The following is a 27,084-nucleotide window of genomic DNA, read 5'->3' on the forward strand; positions in this document are numbered from 1 at the left end:
CAAATTTTCAAGTTTATCTTCAAATTCCCCCAATTTAAAAATTTCCAAACTCTCAAATTGTCCAAATTGTCCAAATTATTCAAATTACAAAAATTCTCACATTCAAACATTTCTAAATTTTGAAATCCCTATATTCCTAGATTACTAAATTTTTAAATCCTCAAATTACAATATTATAAGTACATTCCCCAATTTCTTGTACCACAATGATTGATAAAGTTTTTATGAATGATTCATCTAAAGTCTAAGTGAAATAACCCAATGTAGATATGGTATAAAAACATGAGATTCTAAAGAAGACTGTGTAGAAGAGAGAATAGTAGTTCGTGTGCTATAAACAAATATCTCGCATGTAACGTACATTGTTGATATTGTAAAAGTAGGTCGTAGCAAGATCTGCAGTACCTTCTTATCGATTGTTTGGTTGTTAGATAAGATGATTACGTTTTCCAGAGCATTGCAAGGATAGATGTGCCTGTTAAAGTTACACTTATAAATCATTTTGAAAAAACTAGGTTTCTGCTCAGTATATCTTGATATACTCTTATTTTCAAGTTCAAAACAAAAATTTATGAATGTAGAATTCAGGAATATACTTCACGATAATAACTAAATAGCACAGTTGAACGAATACTGCAGTATGGTAACATTTTATAAAAATTAACAAAGTATATTTCGTAATTGCAATTTTTCATTCTGGCTTAAAATTTGTAAATTAAATTTACATTTTGATTTCCACGTGGAAAGAAAAGAAACACGAAAACAATAAGTTCGAGGAGAGTTATAATTTTTTATTGAAATGCAACTAATAACAAAATGAAATGTATCATTTACTTGATTTATGTTGCTTTCTTAATTATTTCGATGAAGAGTGCTTTTAAAAAAATGGAACGTGACAAAATTTTTTTTATAAAAGTTTGCACGTTTCCTTCTTATGAATTTTTGAGGGTAAAATCGCAAAGTCGGGCTCTTTGCCATTTTACATTATTGTACGAATGATATTTTGCAAAAGAAGTCATAACAAAATATTGCTTCTTGGTTTCAAAATCCTTACAAAACGAATTCATATTTTTGCACATTGTTGGAAAATAAATATTTACTATCCTTGTCACTTTTGATCAAAACACAAGATAAACAGAAATCGTCGGAGCTTATTAATTTTCCACCGGAGTCGCTAAAAATCATACTCAGAGTATTCGGTTACCAGAGTGAACCCTTAACCCTTTGCCTTATAGCATTCAGTCAGACTCGTGACGCACTACAGTTCAAGGACAAAGTTCTAAAACCTTCTATCACGCTGAAATTTTAATAAGAACTCACCCTTGATTGGAGAAGAAAGTCCCTAAAATAATTATGAGCGACAAAGGCTTGTTTACGTAGTCTCAATCAAACCCTCTTTTGATGGTTTCTATTAAATATCTTTGAAAATATTGATTTTAGAGAGAAAAGTTTCATATAAAAAATGAAGCTATTATAAAGTTCTACAAAAAATGTCGTATACATTTTTCATGTCAATCTATTATTTCGGCTATTATTAAGAAAAAGAGAATTCTTTTCTTAAAAATTTTGGAAGTTTTCATTATATATCTCGGAAATTAGTATAAAAAATAGGTACAGAGAATGTGTGGTATAGAAAACAAACAAATATACAGAGGAGTGCAAGCTCTCCACCCCCTCCCGTCACTCCTATGCACACCCGTCTCATTAATGAGCAGAAGTGTCCTTAGGCAGCAGTCAATTTGACCCCCACCAAGTTATTTTAAATCACAGCAGCCAAAATAATAGATTTACGTCAAAAACGTATATAACCTTCTTTATAGAGCTCTTCATGGCCTTCATTTTTTGTTTAAAACTTTTTTCTCTGAAATCAATATTTTCAGAAATATTTAGCAAGAACTGTAAAAACTTTGAATGGAACTGGAGAGTAAACGAGGCTGTCTCGCCACAAATCCTTTGGGGGACTTTCTTCTTACATCTAGGGTGAACTTTGGTTATAATTTCAGCGTGATCGAAGGATTGTGTTGAAGAAGAGTTGTATCGAAGAGTTGTATCCCAATTCAAATGTGACATAAATCGTATTTACTCAAGGATTAAATTTTGTGTTGCCGATCACAGTTTATGTAAATAAAGGTTGCTAAATGCGTAATATACTCAACATTTCAACATTGTAATAGTAGTAGTAATAGTTATAGTGTAGCTATGATTGACGCAACCACCGAAAAAATCATAGGTTAAGTGGACGATCCCTACTTCACGCAACAGATACAAAAACCTTTCCACCTAATTATCACACCTCAAAATTTCAACTCCATTCAAAATTTAATCCCATCCACAAAATAGCCGAGCGTTCCGCCTGAAGATAACCTAATCACAGTCGCTTGTACAAACATCCACAAGCTACTCTCAGATGAAATCTGAAACGAGTTTAAAATTTTCTGTAAAAAATAAGAAACAAGGAAGAAGCATATGTTATACGTTCGTCCTCCTAACAAACACGTTTACGTATCGCATAAATATTAATCATTTTTTTTCTGTAGCCGATACACGTGTGTACATTCGTTGCATATTTATAAAGCGCCTTAATGCCTGGCGCATCGCTCGAACGAGAGAGAAAGAGATCTCGTTTCGTAAGACGTTCTTCAACGTTCCTGTTTATTCCACGACGGAAAAAAAGATTCGCTTAGAGGTCGCGAGATATCGACCGTCAGCCGATATTCCTCGACGAAGGCAACTCCCGTTAATTGCACTCGCGAGGTTCCCGCTCGTGTTTCGCTTCCGGCATCCAGACGCAGGAAGAATTTCTGCCGAACGAACTGGCTGGAAAGAGGACACGAACCTCAAAGGATTCTGCCTGCTTAGGGATAGACACAAGAGAAAAATGCGTGCCGTGCATTCATCGCGTATCTGGGCTCCGTGTCGCGATAAAAGTTTATCGAGCCGTAATTACAGGATCATCCGATTCATCCTGGGTCTCGTTAGCATGCAGAAAAAAGATGGAAGAGTTGATGATAATTTATGCATAGTTATGGAGTTTGGAGATGATGTACGGATGTGTAGATTATAATTTGTACGTTTATATGGCGGTGAGATGTGACTTAGTTTTTACACTGCTGTGGCAGTTGGAAGTTTGGTTAGGTAGTACTTTTATTTTTGATAAATCTTATCGAATTTTTTTATGATATTTTGTTAAATTTATTGTTCAATTTGTAGATTTATATGGCTGTGAAATATGACGTACTTTTTACAGTGCTACGCTGTAGTAGTTGGAAGTTTGGTTAGGTAGTATTTTCATTTTTGGTCAATTTTATCGAATATTTTGTTATATTTATTGTTAGTAGTTAGTGTAGAAGTTTAATCCTACATCATCCACATGTGAGTGACGTGGTGAAGTGTTACTGACAAATTATCATAGAGCAATGCAAATGAGAGACCCATTCAACCATAATTCATATGGGTGATCATATCATCCAGATGCAGAAAAGCGTTAAATCTTTATATTTCTAAACTCCTAAATTTGTGAATCTAAAAATTAAAAAATTTGAAAATTAGAAGATTGTTTTTCTAAGTCATCAGACTTTTAAATCCAAACTTTGAATGTTCCTATATTTTTAAGACTACATATACGAAAATTTGAAAACGTCACAGATTTAAAAATTTAAAAATCTCAAAAATTACAAACTTGAAAATTTAAAAATCACAAATTTTCAAATACCTGGCAATTTTTAGTTTTTCAGACTTCCAAATATACAAATTTAGTTTAGAAGACCTAAAAATTTGAAAATTCTCAAAATTTCTAATTGTGAATTTGAATAATAATTTGTAATAATTTTTAAATTTTAAAACTGCATAACATGGAACAAAAAATATACAAAACAGTAAATTTTTTCATTGAAAGAACAGAAACACAAAGGGAAAGTAGTGCAAAATATATAACTACATTTACGTTTCAAACCGTTTCAGCCTGCAAGCAGAATATTAATACTGAATCAATTCTATGAATGAATTCATTCGTAATTATAGCGTTGTTGAGTTATGATTGAAATTAGCATATTTAGAAGCCGCTTACGGCCATCCATTCGAAAGAATATGCATATACTGTTATAAGTGTCCACATTTTCACTCGTGTAACAATAAATTATAGCTTGACCAAACAATGATTAACACACCGCGTGATAATGGGATATAAAATATGTCACGAATGAGGAATGGTTTAATTCAGTATAACGCATGGTTTGTTTCTCTATCGTATTCAAATCACTCGGTTTATTTCATTCGAAACGTTCGACTTACAATGCTTTTAAATTCTTCGAATTTATTCTAAGGCTATTATTGTTTGTAAGTATTCGCATTCCAAAATCTATTATCAGTTTGGATCAATAGGACTTAGGTAGTAAATGGGACATAATTAGGATTGCAGTCAACAATATTTTATTTTTAATTTAAATCAGTTAATATTTTATAAATTAACATGTATAAGTTACTATTTTATCTTTAGTTTGAATTATTTTATATTTTAGAATTTATCTACTTTAGTTAATATTTTAAAATTTAATCCACGTTAGCTAATATTTTATCATTTTTTCCACGCTAGTTAATATTGTATGATTAATCTATTTAAATTAGCTAATTTTTTACTAATATTGTAGTCAATAATACTTTATTATTAATGTAAATTAGTTAATACTTCGTCATTTAATATATGTAAGTTAATATTTTATCATCAGTTTTAATTATTTCATATTTTAGAATTTATTTACATTAGTTCATGCTTTATAATTAATCGAACATACTGATGCCTTCAATAATATATTAGTATATTAAAATATTTGTCAATAATATAATATATTCATAATAGTATGATATATTAATGCAATATATTAAAATACCAGTGTGAGGTCTCACAATCAGTGCAACGTATTAATAATAGTAAACCCTCGTCATATTGCCATGAAGCGGACACCTATCATTTTCACCCTATGCTGTTATTTCTACTATTTATAATTTCAAGTTGATTAATAAGAGCATAAATTACTAACCAGCTTCTGGGAACTAATTATGTAAATAATTAGGAATAATTGTAATAATTATGATAATAACTGCAATTTAATAATTAGGGAAATTTTATACACTATCCATGATGGATTTCTATGAAAATTCAAGGTGATGGTGATCCTTAACACAGTTATAATGTTTATTTATGACGTTAGTATGGTTTAATTTTTGTCTTCTTAAAAATTCTTAACTACACAATTTTAACAACTCCAGTATTAATTATATACAAAAATAATTATTTATATTTTCTAACTAAGTAAATAATTTATATTAAATAAATAAATAAACGATTATTCAGTTATTTTAGTTAAACATATCCATTTAATAACATTCATTAATCCTAAAATAAATTTGGTAATAAACCAAATGATCAATTTACAGTGTTGATCACTTTGTATACTAAACTTTTTCTACAAATATTTCAAAGGAGTTCAAATTCAATTTTTTCTCCTTTCTTTTAGGGCCAATGATCATAGCAATCGAGGCCCTCATAAAATCAATCAATCAAACCCTCCTTTTCATTGCATCACCACATTTAAAACTCCCTGTACAATTTGCGACTTTCTCTTACCTACAATCGATACACGATCATCAAATTGTTTGAATACCATAAGACATCGGTTCAATCCCATCGCTAATAGGAATCACTTTACATTGCCCGAAGAAAAGCAAGTGTGCGTGGTCGTGAATCCACCTGTTCGATGCGCGAACACACGCGTCATGATAATTGTCATTTCTCTTTTATCGTGGATGATACAAAGCAGCCGCTCTCTCGTTAATTGAATGTGGTAATCGTACAAGCCTCGAATGGTCGGTGGGTGTTTCATTGTGAAAGCTTTATGAACTTATCGCAGGTGGTCCGCGACGTTGAAGAAAAAGACGAGGTGAACACCGCGATACCTTTCTTTGACAATGTTTCTTTGGAGGAAATGGGAAGAACGCTATTCGATTGGACAATTAACACTATTTTTATGAAAAGGTGTCAAAAGCCACCTTTGAAATTTTAACTTGTAATTAAAATTGTAAGATGAATTATTTGTTTACAATTAATTTTTTCAAAATATAAACAAGGAAGAAATATCGTAAAAGTTTTCGTGAACCTAAAATTGATTAACCCCTTCCCGTGCTTTGACGAGTCTCACTCGTGACGCACTCACAACTCAAATGTGATAAACCATTCTCAAATTTTGAATACTCTTCAACTTGAAGTTTAGTTCCAACTATAATTTGCGTTGCCAAGGATCCCTAACAATAAAATACTTAGAACATTTTAATTTTCTTTGTCCGTTTTAATGTTATAGTCCTGAATGGCTAGTCTTGACTGACGCATCTCATAAATAAATGGCACGGGAAGGGGTTAATAGTAATACATGTACAGTAAATTGTCATACAACGCGATTAATAGTAATACAAGTACAATAGTTTATCGTATAACACAGTTAATAGTGATGCATGTATCGATATCAACTCGTCAGATGGCGCGTGAAGAGGCTAACCTAGGAGTTTAGAAGAGCTACGGCTCCAATTGGTCAGAATAGAAAAATGGACGCCTCACACGTATTTTCGGCGGTATATTGGCTCGAGCGGTCGCACACCAATTAGGCCAAAAACAATGACAGGCAAACATCTCGAGAGTGAGATAGTGCGAATTGCGTTCAGCAGTTGTTATCGTCATTATTATTCCCATTTGCCGAAATGTAACTGGAAGTGTACACTGTGAAGAGCTTCTTTTACTTTGGGTCACGCGCCAACTCGTGGGTTGACATCTGTACGTCTCTAGTACTTTAAGGGTTAAAACTGTTTTTGGTTCCACTGGTTGTTTCAACATACTATGAAATAATGTATCAACAAACTTTTTAATCAATTTCTACCGTTTTGAAAGTCACGCTAGTTTCTAGTGTTCCGAGTAATTCATTCGCAGACTTGACATTCGTTAATGGAATACTTATAGTGAGTTATAATCCTTGGATGCAATGCATTCTTATAGTTTATCGCTGTGTAATTCTACCTATGAAGAAAAAGACAATGCAACTCTATGTTAATATTTTATAAACAATCTAAGTTATCGACAGTGAAAGTGAGATTTCGTTGTTTGAAATGTAACTGAAAGTTCTCACGGTGGGGAGCTTCCTTTACTTTGGGTCGCTAACTCACTGACATCTGTATATAAAACTATTATCAAAATAAAAAATACGGTATAAATAAAGAATGTACTATTCACCCGTGGTTCAAAATATAGTAACCACGTGAGAAATATTTCAATCAGACCTCATACTGTGTACGCAAAAACAAGCTATTAAAAGTGTCCATTTTCCGCCGTTACAGTAATCTTCGAATTAAATTATATGTCCTGTGTAAAGTGATAAATAGTTTTAAAAGAAACGGGAATCAGATACGAAAAGACGTTCAATCACCGAAGAAAACTTGAAGGAAATAAACATCGCATTCCGTTGCAAAGTCGTTCAAGAATTACCACTCAACTTTCATCGAGATTACAAACCCCTAGAACACAGAAAGCACTGAAGCGCGTCCAAATTACCTATAGATATATCGGGTCGATTCGATTTTTCTCATCGCGGGTTTCACTCGACGTCAACATTGCTTGAACCAGGATAGAAAAATAGAGGAACAGCAACCGTTAGGAACGCGATCGTCGACTTTGCGACGGATCTCATCGTTGATACGCAACTCTTGACACCTCACAACCGTAACGAAACCACTTAATCCGGAAAATGACACGCGAATGAAACCTACAATGCTCGATCTTTATGCTCCACTGATTGCCAGCTTGCATTTATGTCTGGTTCAAACAGTTTACTACCTTCGGAGGAATGCAGTGAAACGGATGGAATTTTCCTTACAAAGTCACGAAATGTCATTTGAGGAGTTTTATGGCGTAGGCGAGAATCATGAGTAAGTAGACCGGTAGCTGGACGAGGTTTAGAGAAAGATAAATTGCAAATTAATCGATAATCATGGAAAAACTCAGTAGTTTAGTTTGCGATATTCTGTTTTTATTTTGGGGAAATCTAATTTTAACGAGTAGAATTTTTGTTGTTTTAGAATGCTAAAAGATTTAATCTTCCAGAGTTCTGAATTTTCAGGTTTTCTATATTATAAACATTAATGGAATTGTTACAGAAATAAAGTATATTACATTAATTTATGTTTTATCGTTTGTTTACTTATTTTTCTATTACAGTTTTAAATTCAAATTACGTATGTTTTATACAAAATTTTTGAGCGTATATTCACTAAATTTCATATGTAATTGAATAAAATTAAATATTTATAGAATGTTAATTGAAATTTCTGAGAATGTATTCGGTTAACCGAATTCTTCAGTTTTTTTTAAGAATGCAATGATCTTAATTTGATTACTGTTCCAGGTTGCAGCTTGACTTGTTTTTCACTGATAAGTTATCAGTACCGAATTCCAGTGTAAGTCCACTATGTAGATTCGTTCGTAGCAGTTACACGTTAAGACTGTACCATAAGCGTGATAAGTGTGAATGACACAATGTGGTTAATTCTTATGTCAATAATCAAAATGTTCACGTACTCGGGTAATCCAAACATTTCTTTTAACACATTACGGAAGGCACATGACGAGATATCTCGAGTTTAGTGTTCTACTGTCAAGGACTGTTGACGAGATACCTGACGTTTCGTATTCCACTTTTAGAAACATCTTGCATTTTATGTAAGAAGAATTATACAAATTTGTATATACAAATTTATTCATTACAAAAGTAAGTAAAATAGTGTTAAAATGTTTAGTTATACAAATATTTGCAGACAAATATGTATATAAATTATATCCAATATTTAGTGGAGATATCAATTGAGGATGTAAATATTTATTTTTGTGTGAATAAATTTTGAGATCCAAAAAATAATAGTATTTATAAAGAGGAAGGAAACTGTAACAAAATGAAAATAAAAATGAAATTGAAAATGAAAATGCAAAAGAAAAAAAATAGAAAAAAATTGAAACATGTTTCACTTAATATGAATAATCCTTAAGAAGATGCTACTGACTGTAATTGGGACATTACTTTTATAAATTTTAATATACAGCTATTACATCAATTTAACAAATGTTAAAATCAAATTGTGCCATGAATTGAATAAATGTGAATCAATTTTAATGAATGTTAAATAAAAATTTAATAAATATCTTGAATAAACTGTGAAGTAGTTTACATCTCATATTTTGTATTTTGCACAAAAAATCAGTAGTAAGTATAGTTATTTCTTATAAAATTTCTTGTTGATAATACATTAGCTGTGAACATGGTAAAAATATAAATAAGGTTACTAAAGGAGATTTAGAAATATTTTTATGAAAATTAGGATTTTGAAACGATTCAGCTGAATTATTATAAATTCTTTCTTTGTTAGCCCTAATTACTGACACAAGACTTACAACAGTAGATTAATTTAATCTATTAATTGAAACAGTATATTATATTCATTTTACATAAATAACTAATAAATCAGTACATAATATATTTTAAACATACTTTACGTATTTTGCAACTATAATTTTATGTTGTAACCATCATGTAATCCTTTTGTAATAAAAACGTTTACTGAGCTGAATGTATAATATAATTGATAGAACATAATTTAAGCCATATGTAAAATACGGTTTAAAATAATATATGAAACATAGTTTAATATAATTTATAAAATATAGTTTACCATAATTTATAAATCATAGTACAATACCTCCAAAAATATAAATAATATTTTCTGCAATTATCTAAAATTGCATATAATCTTAAATCAATAGAAATAAAAGTTTGACAAAATGAATTTAACAAAATTTAATTTGCTCTAACTAATAAAGTTACAGAGCTACAATTTGTTCCAGTTGTATGGAGCACCCTGTATATTAAAATGTTATTTACATTCCATCATTTTCCAAGTACTGAACGCAATACATTAAGAATGTTAATTATTACTTGTCGCGCGATGCTTGTAGCGAAAATTATAAACGTGCTATGATTAATAAGTAGATAACTGATATAGCAAGCACAGATTTCATTATTGAAGAAAATATTGTTAATTGCCATGTACGCGATAAATATTATAGTTCGCTGTAAAAGACAATTACAGTCAACTCGGTTAACTCAACAATTTTTATGACATATTTATGAAGTATCTAGACAGAATTCTGTGAATCGATCTTTTCACAAAGATAACAATTCATTATGTAAAATCTTGAAAACTTGATTATAAATTGTTACTTAAATTATGATTGATGAGAGTATTAACTTGCTAATGTGGTTTAAATTCTTTTTAGATTATATGAACTTTAGCTGTTTTGATAATTTTCAGTTGTATGATATAAATTAATTTAATTATGTACATAATTTTATTGAAGTATTATATTATTAAGATATCAGGTTTTATTTTTACTTTAGAGTTTTACTTTGTGATTTTGTTATGCATAAATTATAAAGTATAAAGACTACTCAATGTTATTTAAACATAATAAAATAAAGTATTTAATTGTTGAAATATTTTAAACAATGAAAAATATTTAAATTGCTGTTTCATAGTCCTTAATGCAAACGCAATTTTAAAAAATATCTTAAAATCATAGAGTTGTAGAAAATCCTTCGATAAAAATAACAGAGTATTAATACAAAAAATACTAAAAACTTTTATTACTATATTTACAAAATGAATACAACTGATACGTACCTAATATATATTAATTGCATACCAATTAAGAAAAATTCATTTGTATTCTATAAAAATAAAATAAAATGAAAAACAAAGATACTTTTTTCAAATATTTCAATTCCTTAATAACAAATCACAGAAATAAGAATATTAGAAAAATATAATTGCTTCTCTAAATTATTTCTATTTTCTAAATTTTGTACTATTCTCTAAATATTATTTCCCTATGCAAGAAACCAATAAAACTTTGGAAACCAATATAAAAATTCATACATATATCTTTAGTTTATCTTAAAAATACAATTAAACACATTTCATAAAACCCAGTCACAATTTACGTATTTTCACTATTCAAAATTTAATTTTTTCAATAATTTACTACTTTTAATATCATTGCAAAAATTTAATACATTCCTCATACCTTTCGAACGGTTAGGTTAGGTTAGGCACACGTAACATATGTATAATACATATATGTACATATGCTGATTAATTTTAGCATATTGCCTATAAGTATCCATTGCACACTTACACATGTTTTAGCTGCAGAAATATCTGAAATCTAATGATAAGTGTTATATAAATTCACTACAAAATTTCAGAATCAAGCAGTTTACTTCAAAATCTTGTTCTAAAGAAAATTCAGTTATTGTTATTCGATCGACGACTTCCAATTTACTGCTTCCTTAATGAGAATTTATTCTATAATGTACTGTACGATTCAACACACCAAAGCACTATATTAAAATTTCAAAATAGTAAAAATTGTACACATAATCTAGGATTATAGACTTGAGTGACTTGATTTAAGATCTTGTTTAAAAGAACTAATTAAATATTGCCACCTATTTAACGGTACATAATTTACTCTTCATTTAATGCGGAATTTATTTCGTAATTTACTATAAGTTCCTATATTCAGTCTGTGGAGGAAAATGATAAAATTGAACAAGTGAAAAATGATAGATTCAATATAAGATTTTACACTTGGGTAGTTTGATTGAGAGACTGGATTAAGAAAAATCTGGAAACTGGTATCTAATCGAAAAATTATAATTTACCATTATTGCTTCGGTTGATGAGCACTTAAAAATTATAGGTTTATGTAATATAATTTAATTAATTTACGGATAATTTAAGTACACGAGTTGATTATCGTATTCATACTAACTATCTATTGTATGCTGATGTGAAATATATATTGTCATAAAAACGTCAAAATTTTATTATTTAATGACGTATCGATTATTATAAAATATATATTGCTATAAAAACGTTAATATTGTATTAAGGTGAAGTGGGGTAAGTGCAGACTGGTTTTTGTAAAGTTGGTATTTAAACGTAAATATTTTCACTCTGCTATGTAAATACTTAACGCTGTCGATATCGAACGTTTTGCACAATTACCACTATTTCATTAATATTAACTTGGACCTTAATTTTCCTTGTACATTTTGATTTTGATAGGAAATTGTTTAAAATGTCAACTACTCTGCACTTTCCCCGAAAATGGGGTAAGAGCGTAACTTGAAGTTAAATACTTTGAAACTTTATTTCATGTGCAATGGAGCAAGAGCAGAATTATTAACAAATCTGCTATAAAATGCTTTTTACTGCATTATGCAAGTACTCTATACTGCAAACAAGTACTCTTAGCTGAAATATAAAAGGGGATATAGTGAAATAAAACAAGGAAACATACTAAATGAAGAAATTTCGTTCGTATTGTAATAAAAATAGCCTGTATACGCACTTGCCCCTTTTACGAATTTACCCCACTTCACCTTATTCCAGGATCTACCTGTTAATACAACCATTATAGGGAGTGTACAAAAATGTACTGTTCATTTAACGAGGGTCTCATTCATAATTGATCAAGCAATTAATTACTCATTTAATAAGGGCTTACTTCATAATTTCACGTTTACTTTGCAAAGAAAAATATTAAAACTGTACACACAGGGTGGTGTACTGCAATATGTTTTATATTTTTGTGCTATAAATAAAATGACTTTCAATCTCATGGTAATCATCATATATCAGAAGTCACTTAGTTGCAAAATTAATTCATCTGCTATCTTCAGTAGAATCTTCATTCGGAAGATTCAAAGGAAAATATTTGTAATTAATTTGACGTGAAATAACTTTGTATATATTTTCTATATAGGGTGGCTCACGCCACTGTATCGGGTAATAACCTTCTTACTAATGTTGATAATGAAAAATATCAAAAGAAAAAGAGTTCAAAGAGTGTTTTCAGTATTTTTTCAAAATATTTTGATAGTTGATAATTTTGTTACTATTGCATTTCAGTACTTTTTTACGTAGATGAAAAGAGGGAGAGTTGTATCAACTACTCTGTATGGCTTACTTTATATTCTTATATGATAATTTGATGAATTGATGAATTGATGAATTGATGAATTGATGAATTGATGAATTGATGAATTGATGAATTGATGAATTGATGAATTGATGAATTGATGAATTGATAAATTGATAAATTGATGAATACGTGAATAGATGAATAGATAAATTGACGAATTGATAATTTGATAATTTAGAAATTTAGAAATAAAAATTTTTACTTCCAAAAATTTTAAATGTGAAAATTCGAAAATTTTTAATTTAAAAAATTGATAGACTTTAATAATAACGTTTGCAATAGTTACAACTTCTGCAACGAGCCAGACTTCAAGAATTAATTGCTCATGAAATTTCACCGCTTCCAACATCCTAATTTAGACAACAATTTTTTTAATATTCCAATCATTAGAGAAAGTAAATCTGATTACTGATATTATCTCTTCTTCAAAAATAAAACACGCGAATTTCATGAATATTTTATTCTCTTATTGCATCTTGCAAACAATGTCTACTTTTAAACTTGCAAATTTGGTAGACTGTTAGTAGAAATAGAGAAATTAATCAACGAATATTATTTTAGTAACTGTTTTGCCTTACTTTATGAAACAGTATACGAAAAAGATATTAAATAATGTTCAGCAGATCGTCAACCTCAGAGTATCTTCATCAACCTAATTTTTGTGAGTTAAGATGTTTTATTCTCAACGTAAGTTTGCCTTAGGCAAACATAATTTTCTCCACGAAGGTAAAACACCAACACCACGTTTCGACACACGTAAATATGTACAAGTATGCGAGTTTAATCCTCAAAATTTCGTGTGCTACAGAAGTGTTTCCATTGACGAGTTAACTCGTCAACTACGGTTAACCGGTTAACTAGCAGGCAATAAATGAAGGAATAATATACGGTGAAATATAGTGAAACATTGTTTTAGACGGTTCTTGACAAGTTTTCAATATTAGATTGTTATTTACTTGAATGTCTTCAAGTTACAAATTTTCAAATTTAAACATTTAGAAATTTGTTAAATTCAGGACTTCAAAAATCCTAACTACTAAAATCCAAAAATCTTAAAATTGAAACATCATTAAAATTCTAAAATACGAAAATCTCATAAACCTAAAGTCTCCCAATACTAAAATTCTAAAATTCCAAAATCTCAAAATATTAAAATATCAAAATGTCAAAATGTCAAAATCTCAAAATGTCAAAATGTCAAAATCTCAAAATCTCAAAATCTCAAAATCTCAAAATCTCAAAATCTCAAAATCTCAAAATCTCAAAATCTTCAAATCTTCAAATCGACAAACCTCAAAATCTCCAAATCTCCAAATGCCCAAATCCCAAAGTTCCAAATTCTCAAAATCCCAAAATCCCAAAATTCCTAAATCCTCCAATCTCCAAATCTCCACATCCTCACATCCCCAAATTCCCAAATCTCCAAATCCTCAAATCCTCAAATCCTCAAATCCTCAAATCCCCAAATCCCCAAATTCCCGCATCCCTAATCCCCAAATCTCCAAATCCCCAAATCCCCAAATCCCCACATCCTCAAATACCCACACCCCAAATTCTCACATCCCTAATCCCCAAATCTCCAAATCTCCAAATCCTGAAATCACCAAGTCTGCAAATCAATCTCAAAATCCTCAGATCCCCAAATCTCCAAATTTCCAAATTTCGAGAACCCCAAATTCCAAAATTCCAAAATCCTCAAATCACCAAATCTCCAAATCTCCAAATCTCCAAACCCCCAAATCCTCAAATCCCCAAATCCGCAAATCCCCAAATCTCCAAATCTCCACATCCCAAAAACCCTAAATTCCCAAGCCCCCAAATCCCAAAATCCTAAAATCTTAAAGTCTTGAAATTTCAGTCAATAATTCTAAAAAACCCAAGAACTCGATGATTCAAAAACTAAAAAATAAAGAAATTTCAAATCTCCAATTCCCCCTTAAATAAACATAAACTTGTTATGAATTACTGCACAACTACAATGCCACTAAATTATTACAAATTTACCCTGAAACATGACAGACTTATGGCTGTATCTCGAATGACCGAGCAGTTGTTAATGAATTCAAGTTTACACATGAAAACGATACTGCTTATGAAATGACCTGATAGCTTTCGGTAAACGCGAAGATTTATGGGGTACAATTTGGAGTGGCTTTTATGTGCCCACATGTTACTCCCATGTGAACAATTTATCGTCACCTAGACGAGCACCTTTCCTATCGAGCGACGCATCTTTCATCTTCCTACGTGTTCGTCTGTTCGCGGGTTAAAGGCCTCGCATTGCGTGAGCAAACACTTGTTGCAATCGAGAATAAGAAAACGTGAAAAATAGACGCTTCCATTGTGCTCGACACCTATGTATTATGGAGAGTTTCAGCCTAATGGCACGGTGATTCATTGACTTCTACAAAGATTTGAAAGATAACTGACTTTTAGAACTTTTGCATTGCTTTGGTACGATTTTAGCCTCCAAAGATTTTACCTTATTTTAGAGATTTCTGGATCATTTTTGACCCATTTCTTAAGTAACATGGCCAATTGAGGTAAGAAAGCAGTTAATTTTGGGTTGAATAGAATTTAGATGTGAACTGTTTATGATGACGGTGGAACTATTATATTTTTTAACAAATTTGGTTTGCTATTTTTTGTAGTTGTATGAGACGGAGAGTCTCAAAGAAATATGGGAAATCAATTTTTTTTATAAAACTGTCTTGCTTTCAGTATTAACATGTATTTATTATTAGTATTTCATTATTATATTACTAACTCGCGCTCACTCGTAATCTTTTATTATTAACTTATTTTTGTTATTAACCTTTCGTTGTCATATTATTAACTTCTCTTCATTATTAATATTTCAGTGTGATATTACTAACTTGCTCTCGTTATTAATCTTTCTTTGCTACAATATAACATAATTATAATATTCAGCTATTAAGAAATAGGTTTACTTTTACATAAGTATTTATATAACAATATTGAACATTTCTAGCAAATCAAAAATGTAAAATATTTAGAAAGTTTATATTATATGCACTTTACGTTAAAGTTTCATTTAATATAAATTCAATGTTTGATTTTCAGTAAGCCTGTTTTACCGTTGTATATTGTTTACTAACACAAATACGCACTCAACAAGGAGTATTAGATACAGGAAGAGATAAACAAGATTCAACGATTTTTTAAATATTTTTAAAAGATGTTTATCTGTAAAACGTTTAAAAATGTCAAGCTTTCTCACGTTAATAATAAATAGACAACAGTTTCATGTTTCCAATTGAAGTCTCATCTTTACGCAACATATACTTCAAGCATTATGTTGCGTATTTATTTAACTTATTACACATTTCCATTTACAAGATAAAGAAAATCGCTATTTCAGAAAAAAATGCAATTTAGAAATCAGCGTATCGAAAAGACTTCTTAAACAGAAAGCGTATGATCACCATAGATATACTAACAATAAATACATTCTTAAGAAGCTCAATAATGATCGCCAGCTAATTTATTGACTAAAACGCAGCTATAAATCGATAACAGAAATACCACGAAAACTGCACCCATTTTAACACACTCAAATACCATCTCAAAAGTTCACTTCACATTTTTCCCATAGCAACAGACTTTATAATACAACTTTTCATGTTTCGGATGATCTAACGGTTGAGGCAATAGCGAGAGCCGCGACAAAAAATCCATCACCTAATTGTCCACAACGCCTCTCACTCCTATTCTGTTTGGCGAAATAAACGTCACCGGCAATGAGCATAAATCGCCAGGAATTTTTCCGGCATCAAAAACCTGTTCACTGGATGGTGTTCATAGCGAAGTCGATTCGCCTTCGGTTACGATCGAAAGCGTCCCCTTTCCCTTTGTTTCTCCACCGTGGACCGAGAGAATCAGAAACGTCGAAGAACGTAGACACTCGTGGGGCGGCAGGTACGAAAGAAAAGCAGCGATTTTATGGGATATTCATGGTGGCACAGGTGGTCTGGCTACGTGACGATGAGTATCTTGGCGGCGAGCGTCGCCACGTATAATGGACAGAACGCGTGGGCATGGTTAGTTTTATAGAGCCCACACGTCCGGAATACAAAATCCTCAAAAGCCGCCTTCTACTTCCGCGATGAGATCACCTGGAACGTTTCTCGTTCGCGTGTTTGGCAACCGGGTCCCGAAGGTATCCAATCGAGCCTAACCAATGAATCATGCCGAACGACTTTGATGGCTGGACGTCGACGATCATTAAGGATTTACTGGAGCGACGGACCAACTCTGAATTGACTTTAGGGACCTCGTACAGGAAATACTACGTATGTATGTAATAGCACATGTTACATATGTATGTGGTAGTCAGACTTGTTACATATGTATGTTTTAATAGCAGTTATTACATGTTTATGTAATATTCAGACATATTACATATGTATGTAGCAGCACATATTATATATGTATGTAGTATTCAATGATACTACATATGCACGTAATAGCATATATTACATATGAAGTAGTATTTGGACATATTATAGATGTATAATAATAGCACATTTTGAATATATGTCTAGTATTTGAATATATGTATGTAGTATTCAAACATACTACATATGTACGTAATAGCACACATTACATATGTATGTAGTATTCGGACATATTACATATGTGTATTAATACCACATATTAAACATGTGTCTACTGTTCGAACATATTACATATGTATGCAGTATTAAAATGTCCTTACGTACTAGTATGTTCAATAGTAATGTAACTATACTTAATAATGTTAGCATATTCATGTAGTATAAGAACATATACGTACTATGTACTCATACGTAATATGTTCTAATGTTGCATACATATGTTGACATTATTAAGTTGATATTACTAAACCATATTTTGAGACCAAATTAGCATAATTGTACACGTTACAGGTGGTTGCTCTTGCAATTTCACTCTCTATAAGAATATAAATAGAAGTACATATATACTTGAAAAAATAGTAATAACCTTGAAAACTTGTAAGAAGGACCTTAAAGAAAATTGTACTACATCAACGAATTACACAACTTCCGTATTAAATTTGCGAATTAAGTACGAATGAGACTTGTACTTCTGCACAAAGTCCTCTCAAATTTTCGTATACTATTAATAAAAAAATATTTAAAAGTTGATGTCCCACTTTATACATTATTTCCCATGTTTTATTCAATATTGAAATCTCAAGATGCGTAGAAGTGTGCATCAAGATGAGAGATGTTTTCACGGTAAGCACCATTTTACGATGATGAATCAGACCGACATACTCGATGCATCATGGAAAAAAAGCGTCAAAGCAAGCGAACGCGTCCCGACGCACGTCGTTGCAGATACGATCAAAGAGTCCCTTGTATTCTGCTGGTGGGTCGAACGCGGTGTTCGTAGCCGCGTATTAACTCATTCAAGATCACTGGGCTAAACTTTGCCCCAGAAAATGCGTTTTTGCCGCCTTACGCTAAATGACTATCTGTATGCTGCTAAGAGGACGTACTGACAATATTAGGATGTTAACGGCAACGAGTCAGCTGGGGTCGTTATGAGATAGGGCTTGGTTAGGGATCAAGCACAAATTTTATCTTTTTCTCTTCTATGTGAAAGATTGATCTTCCGCTTTTCTGTGAAAATTTGCTTTTTCTTCTATGTTAAAATATTATTTTCTTCTTTCTACTGTGAAAAATTTTATGTTCTTCTGTGCAAAAATCTGATCTTCCTCTTTTCTGTGAAAAGACTTTCTTCCAGTTTGCTATGAAAATTTGTTTTCTTCTATCTTCTCTGTGAAAATTTGATCTTCTCTAGTGTGCTCTATGAAAATTTTGTATTTTTCATTTTCTCTGTGAAAATTTGATCTTCTCTACTGTGTTCTATAAAAATTTGGGTTTTTCTCTTCTCTGTGAACATTTGATCTTTTTCTTCTTCTCTGTAAAAATTTGATTTTTCTACCCTTTGTGAAAATTAATCTTCTTCTGTCGCCATCTTGCAAAGTTATAGGTACATAATTATTTTCACTTCTTTCATTGTAATTTCTAACGTTACTGTCTTAAAAACATTATCTGAATCTAAGTCGTAATATTTTTATATAATATAGATAATATTACCATTGCTAATTATTACTGAAAATTAACATTCTTAATAACTGTATCACAGTACACTGAAATTCGGAATCATATATTGTACAAGAGTATATACATACTTTACTTGTTTTATAAACATCTCTTGTAATTTTTCCAACAGGATTCTTATTACTTAAATAAATTTGACTATGTTATGTAATGCATATTTAATTTCTCGCTTTTACTGCGACTTTTATTAAAAAATAAGTTTAATATGTAAAAAGCAATGTATTATTTAATTTCTACTACGAAAATTGTGTCTAAAGATATTAATAACAATAACAACGATAATAATAAGAAGAAGAACTGGAACAACAGCAGCAACTCTGTTAGCTATAATTCATAATAATCATTTTCATCTACACTATCAAATATCAGTAAAAATGAATAAATACATTTATTAATAATAATTAAGAATTAAATAACAGTATTGTAATAAAATATATCTACTATTTTTGTTAAGAAGAAACGAAAAACACAGAGCTGTGTATTTTTAGCTGACTTTGTATGTATGTTTACCCGCTTAACCGTTTAAGAATGCAAACTTGCATGTTATGTCAAAATATTACATTATTCAACAACCTGTCATGGTAATTCTTTAAAAGGTGACTTAAAATGTTTGTAAAACATTATACTTTAATATGCTTTCTTTATTTTCTCAGTATCAGAAAAAATGAAGCCAGTGCATGACTAAATTTCTTAAGTATACTCTTAGCAGCCTCTCGATTATAGTGTCTTACGGCGCGATTCATTATGGTGTTCAAGTACTTGTTACAAGAAAACCCTGAGGTAGTGAATAAATTTCGAAAAAATTTTTTTAGATCAAATATCTAGTTCCTAATAAAGTATAACTTATGAAAATTTGAAATAACAATTTCGTTGTCGATTTTAATTTAACTTAAATTATTTTAAGTCAATTCAGTTGTTTTAGGTTAGTTTGACCCTTAACGGCCTCATTGGGGTATGAAACGACCCCAGGTAATTTAACTTCAATTTTAGCCACTTTACATTCTGAACATCTGTATTATTGATAAAATTCTTTTTTTACAATTTTTTTCCTTGAACTGTTATATCTCAAGAGTGTCTAAATTAAAATTTTAGCTCTTGATATTAAAATCGAAAAAAACTGAATTTTTCGGTGTAAACCGTCATTTTTTCAACTTTTCCACGTTTCTAAATTTGTTTTTATATTTTACGTTCATATTGAGTGAAAATAGCTGTGAAATTTGTTAAAACAACTTTTGAAGATTATTTACAATTTTTTTCAAGTTGAAATAATGAGTAGCTTCTTTGTAAGCTAGGGTCTTAAACATCCCAATGTGCCAGGTATGTTATTCAGATGAAGTGTGACCGTCAAGAGTTAAATAAGTAATAAAGTACACACTTACTTAAACGTTGATCAATATCCAATCAATTCATAACATGTTTGCCCAGTGGACTTATGACACATACCTGAAACAAAAAGAGACAAACGCAATTAGAAGCTAAGGTGAATGCGTTAATAATCAACTATTTACTTAATGCCATTAAAAATAAGTAATTCAATCCATTGGCGTTGTATCGGCACGAGTAAAATTGCTACATGTAGAACCACTACGTGTAAAATTGCTATGTGTTGGGCTACTAAGTGTAAAATTGCTATGTGGAGAATAGTTATACGATATATCACCACGTGTTGCATCGCCACACTTGGTTATTACTATATGTAGAACTGCTACACGCAGAATCGCTATGTGTAGAATTACTACACACAAAATTGCTATGTGTAAAATTACTACGCCCAGAATTATCACATGCTATATTACCACGCGTGAAATCGCAACACATAGAATTGTCACGCGTGAAATTATTATCCATTAAAATGCCACTTCTAGAATTGTTACATGTTAAATTGTTGCACGGGAAATTAGCACGCGCTAAATCAACTCGAGTAAAATTGTCACATGGAATAATGCGTTTCCATACATAGAACTGCATATGTGAAATTACTCTGCGCAGGATTTACACGTATTACCGGGAGCTCTATCTCTACCCGTAAAATTACCATACGTGCATATGTGGTACGTGTAATTACTGTAACTATAAAAAAGATGTAATATAAATCGAATAAACAAGTTTTCAAAACAATCGAGAATATACAATAGAATATCTACTAATATAGACAGTAACTATTTTTAAAAAAATTATTATAATAATTATAACATTATAAATGATAATCGCTTCATTGCATGAATCATAATTGTAACACATCACTGAATAAGTCTCCGGTCTAACTAAGAAAAACAAATTTTTTTTTAGAAATTCCACTTTAATCATCAATATACTTTCCTTCCAGTGTGATACATTGATTCCAACGCTCCTCAAACTTTTCAATTCCCTTTATATAAAACGATTTGTCTTTGCCCCCAAAATAAGCTTCAGTTTCCGCAATCACTTCTTCATTTGAGCCAAATTTCCTTCCCTGGAGCATTTTTTTCATATCTGCAAAGAGTCAGTAGTCGCTGGGGTCCAAATCTGGGGAGTACGGTGTGTGGGGAAACAATTCAAAACGTAATTCATTCAACTGAACCATCGTGTTCATCGACTTGTGACACGGCGCATTGCCTTCGTGAAACAGCAAACGCGGCACCCACTTTGAAAGCAATTTGCATATGTCCAAATTTTCATGCAAAATTGTGAAGACACTACCTTCTGATATCTTCAAGGCATCAGCTATTTCACACAACTTAAGTTTACGGCCCTTTAAAACTATTTTGTGGACATTTTTTATGTTTTCCGGAACGGCTGCTGATTTTGGGCAACCAGAGCGTTCAGCATCATCGGTGCTTGTATGACCGCGTTTAAATTCAGCCTACCAGTCAATGATAGTTGATTTCCCTGGTACAGAGTCCCTATAATACTTATCAAGTCACTTTTTGGCTTCAACAGTATTTTTTCCGATAAAAAAACAGTGTTTAATCAACACACAAAATTCCTTTCTATCCATTGTCTTCAAAATTACGAAACTGGGGGTACTAAAATGACTGTAACTTCTAAACTATTGGTCAGAATACCATGAAATTTTGACACGTACTGTTTGAAGGTTAGTATTATTCGAAAATAACGTGGGTCTGTCACCAGTGTCGCCATATATGTGTCAGACCGGGGACTTATTGAGTGACGTGTTATCTATAAATGAATTATAATTGTAATTAATTAAAATTCATTATAAATGAATTCTAATAATTCATAGTCCCAAATTAAATGTGGTCACTAATAACCTAAGAAAGCGCATGTGACCTTAAGCATTCAATTAAAAAGAAAAATAATAAATTAAAATTCCTTACGAATTATAATTATAATATACCAAAATTCATGACAAATGAATCGATTGTTTCACTTGCAACCACAAGTAATGACCATATCAAAAGTACAAGGCAGCATTTGGTAAAATTAGAATGTCGTGAAGCCTCCGTGTTCAGATACAGCTCGTGGCGATGAATCGATCAAGGTATCGATAGTGATTCTAAGATACGGTTTCTATAAACGCCAGATAGCCGATCCCTTTCGTTAACGAGCCGTCGATGATCTGAACACAACACTTCCAGACACGTTCACTCGCATTAAGTGTACTCTGCTTTATCATCATGTTCCTCTAAAAACACGAATTTCGACCCATTACGAAACGTCTGGTACTCCTGTGCCCCCGAGTGCATTTCGCCACGGGCGAACACGGGTCATTCTAATACGTATAACTATGCCTTTACCTGGCTCGAAAAATTTCGGTACGCAATGTAATGAACGGTAATTGAAATATTGAATTTCTTCACGAGATGTCACGTTATGACTTAATAAAATGCTCAGAATCTTTTAACTTTTTCGTATTTTTCGTATTTTAGAAAATTTTGTTTATTCAGTGGTTTCTAGCAATTTTTGAAATTCTAAAATTGATGTGAAGCTTTAAAATTGGTACGAAGTTTTAAAATTTCAGTTTGTAAAAATTAGTATTTATTTATTAAGATTTTCTTGGGATTTATTGTTACATAAAAAATAATTTATGAACATTTATGAAGCTTATAAAATATATGTGATGCCCACATATATCACACATGCTCACATATGTATAATCATATATCTAATTTATAAATATTCAAGTTTCCAATTTTTCAAATTTTTTAATTTTCAAATTCTAAATTTAAAAACTTGCAAGTCTATAAACTTACGAATTTAGAAATCTGGTTTAAAATTAATAGGAACTTAAATACAATAGCCATGTTTCTTATTTTGACCCTTCAAACTTCATTAATTCGATCAGAATCGTATACCAACACAAAAATCTAAAAATATATTTTCGTCTTTCAATAATTCTATGGTTCACTTCAGTTCAGTAGTTCTACTGGTAATTCATATAAACCCACAGATTCAAGGTTACACAACCATAACGATCGTTAACGATAAAGCGAGTTCATCGCGGCAGTCAGAGTGATTAACGAACAAGTAAATTCAGCGTGGCGATCAAAGTGTTAAACGAAGAAAGGAGGGCAGCTGAAAGCGACGACAGATCGTTTCCCGTTGGTGAACGACTCGATCTCGGGAGATCCACCTTCCGGGGACTTATTGACGAAGCAGGCCACCTCCATGACTAGACGACCATGCGGGAAAATGACTTAATACGAACATACGAGGGAGTTGCACGAGATGGCCCGTGGCGATCCGTCGGACCACCCAGCAGGTGATTGCTGTGCTCCGTGGATCTATCTACAAGCTCTGTTGCTTTCTACGTGCTTAATAGTGCTCTGACTTCTCGTGCCGCATTCCTAGATCCTGTCCACCATAGCAGACGGAAAACTCCCCCTGGATCTCGAGCCCTGAGGGCTTCAAACTCGTCTGTCGTTCGTGTCGAGGATCATCCTTTTCTTTAACCACGTCCGTTTTGCGTTTACACTTCGCTACACGTTTCGCGTATCGTACTTCACTGCTTGCAAGCTTTTCATTTTTCTACAAATTTTTCCACGTTAAAAATAACGATATTATTGTCTAATTTCTTTAAGAAATTATTTTTTCAATCAAATTTTTCCTGGATATTTTTCGCTAAAATTATAAAAATTCTGTTCTTTGCGCCCGAAAGGTGACTCACCTCATTCGATTAAATGCAGCATTTTAAAATAAATATTTTTTTAATTAAATCTATGATGTTATGTATAATATCATAAATTTATGATCTATACATCTTACTGTATAAATCTTACTGTTAATGTATAAAATAATATATAAACTTATGTCATATGATGTATAAAGACAGTAAGACAATAGTAGCAATTAATAATAGAGGAATAACTTCAAAATCATTCAGCTTTTCAACTAGTTTTATTGTTACCTATAAATGAGTGCAAAAATCTGCCCCTGCATTTTGCATAAGGGAGCGTAATAAATAAACTAAAAAATAAGCGTTGAAGATGGCTGTTCGTTGGACCAGCGTTACGGTACCTCGAGTGTGTGGTTTCGTTGGAAACAGAAAAAAGGCAGGCAGGCTCGTCTAGGGACTTTTCTATCGGCTACAGGGAGAAATTAATCCAGCAAAAAGAGCGTTGGCCGGCGAAGCGTTACGAAAAAAAAATAGAAAAAACGACCGCAGAGCGTTGCGGTAGGCTGGCCAAGATCGGTGTCAGCTGATGAGAAGCCGAGGAACGACCTTGGTATCGGATTTCTCGTCTATATCGAATCGAAATTTACATTTCATTCGCGCCGGTCATCGTACGTCTTCAGCGTACACCAGATCTGTCCACGTTGGAATTTACGTTTCATTTTCAGACTAAATGGTGTTGGGTTATCTGACGTTTCAATCTAATTACAATGTAATAGCCCTTCGACGCAAACAACGTCATCGATACGGTAGATATTTTCATCGGGAGATGAAGAATATGTTAACAGAAGATTCTACGATTCGATATAGGAACGGTAGAACGTGAGGAACGTTGAGATGGTCCGATCGTTGCACGATCTCTGCAATCTTCGTTAGCGCGAATGATCGATGAGTTCGCGATAGTTCTTTGTGTGTATGGGATTTTGTGTTGAGATTCGCGAGGAAAGATTGTAAAACGGCTCTTTTGGATTGTAATAGGCTAGATTCTTGAATAGGCTAGATTAGAGCGATCGCGAGAGTGGGTTGGGGTGGTCGTGAGAGGTGATTACGTGACTCAAAATTATGAAGCGTGTGTGGCATAATATGTGAGAGGTGATGGAGATTATGAAGCAAGGTTTAAGTAAGACAGAGATTATGAAGATGTTAAGTATTAAAATATAATGTTGAAAGTAATAAGACGATTTTTATAATGTGATTATGTTTTAAGTGTGTAATACGAGGTAGTGGGAAGTGAAAAATTATTGCTTTCAGAAGTGAGGTGGAATTATTGAAGTTATTGAAGATTAAAAGTTTGCAAATTTGGAATTTTAGAAATTCTGAACTTTGTAGTTTTGGAATTTTTGAACTTTAAAATTTTTGTACTATTGAATTTTAGGAAGTTGAAATTTTTGAATTTTAAAATTTTTGAATTTTTGAATTTTGGAGTTTTATAATTTATGTAATTTTGTAATTTTGGAACTTTCAAATTTTGGAATTTTGGATTTTTGTAATTTTGGAATTTTGAAATTTTGAAATTTTGGAACTTTGAAATTTTGGAACTTTGGAATTTTGGAATTAGAAATTAGGAATTTTTGATTCAGGAATTTAGAATTTTGGAATTTTTAAATTTTTTAGAAATGTTTGAGTTTTAGAAATTTTTACTGCTGAAATTTTCGGATTTTCGAATTTTAGATTTTTTAATTTGGGATTTGTAGTTTAGAATTTTGAAACTCTTAAATTTTACAATTTTGCAATTTTTGAACTTTGAAATTTAGAATTTTAATACTCTGGAATTTTTGATTATGAACATTTTGGAATTTATGAATTTTGTATTGTTAGAATTTTGAACAAGGGTTAATTATTATAGTTCTAGTCAGTAATATAATAATACTCAATATGGTCAGTCCTGTTTAAATCTTAAACCTGCGACGATCCATTGTGTCTTGCGATGTATTCCTACAATAGAATGCTTTTATTTGTGTATGCGATTAAATGTGGAATTTCCACCAATCGCCACCAAGAGATCATTGTAGGTACTTCATATACCTGCGACGGTTATAAATTATTCCGGTATATAGCATATCCATATACGTATGACCATTGGTAATTGCCTACAGGTTAAACAGTAAACTACACAAAGATAAGCCACGCGTTTAAGGACTGCGTTCGAATTTCAAATTTTTAAATCCAGACAAGAAATTTAGAAATTTGGAAACTTAGAAATTTATGAAGTTAGAAACTATAAAATTTATAAATTTGAAAACACCAAAATTTACAAATTTGTAAATTTAAATATTTTACAATTTTTTAATTCAACATTTTAGAATTAAAATTTTGAAAATTTCTGAATTTTATATTTTATAATTAACATTTTAAATTTGAAAATTTAAAATTTGACAATTTACGGAATTAAATAATATTATTAAACGAAGATCATACGCTTTTGAAATTTGGAATTTGTTAATTTATTGATCTGCAAATTTAGAAATTTAAAAATTTACGAACATTCAAGTTTAGATATGCAAAGTTAGAGATTGGGATATGAATCTGAATGTGCAAATTTGGAAATTGGACATTTTGGGAATTGAGGAATTTCGGAATTTAGAATCTTGAGTATTTGAAAATTTGGAATTTTTGGAATATAAGAATTGAGGAACTGATGATTTCAAATTTCTGGATTTGGATAATTAAGGAATCGAAAATTC

The 27,084-nt window shown here is 31.3% G+C and overlaps 1 protein-coding gene across 2 annotated transcripts in view; it reads right to left on the reverse strand.

The window, feature by feature from the left end:
* wb (wing blister) overlaps positions 1–27,084 on the reverse strand; it is a 303,585-nt gene that overhangs the window by 96,862 nt on the left and 179,639 nt on the right. The window lies entirely within an intron of this gene.

The sequence above is a fragment of the Megachile rotundata genome, chromosome 5, assembly GCF_050947335.1.
Source record: "Megachile rotundata isolate GNS110a chromosome 5, iyMegRotu1, whole genome shotgun sequence".
Lineage (NCBI taxonomy): Eukaryota > Metazoa > Arthropoda > Insecta > Hymenoptera > Megachilidae > Megachile > Megachile rotundata.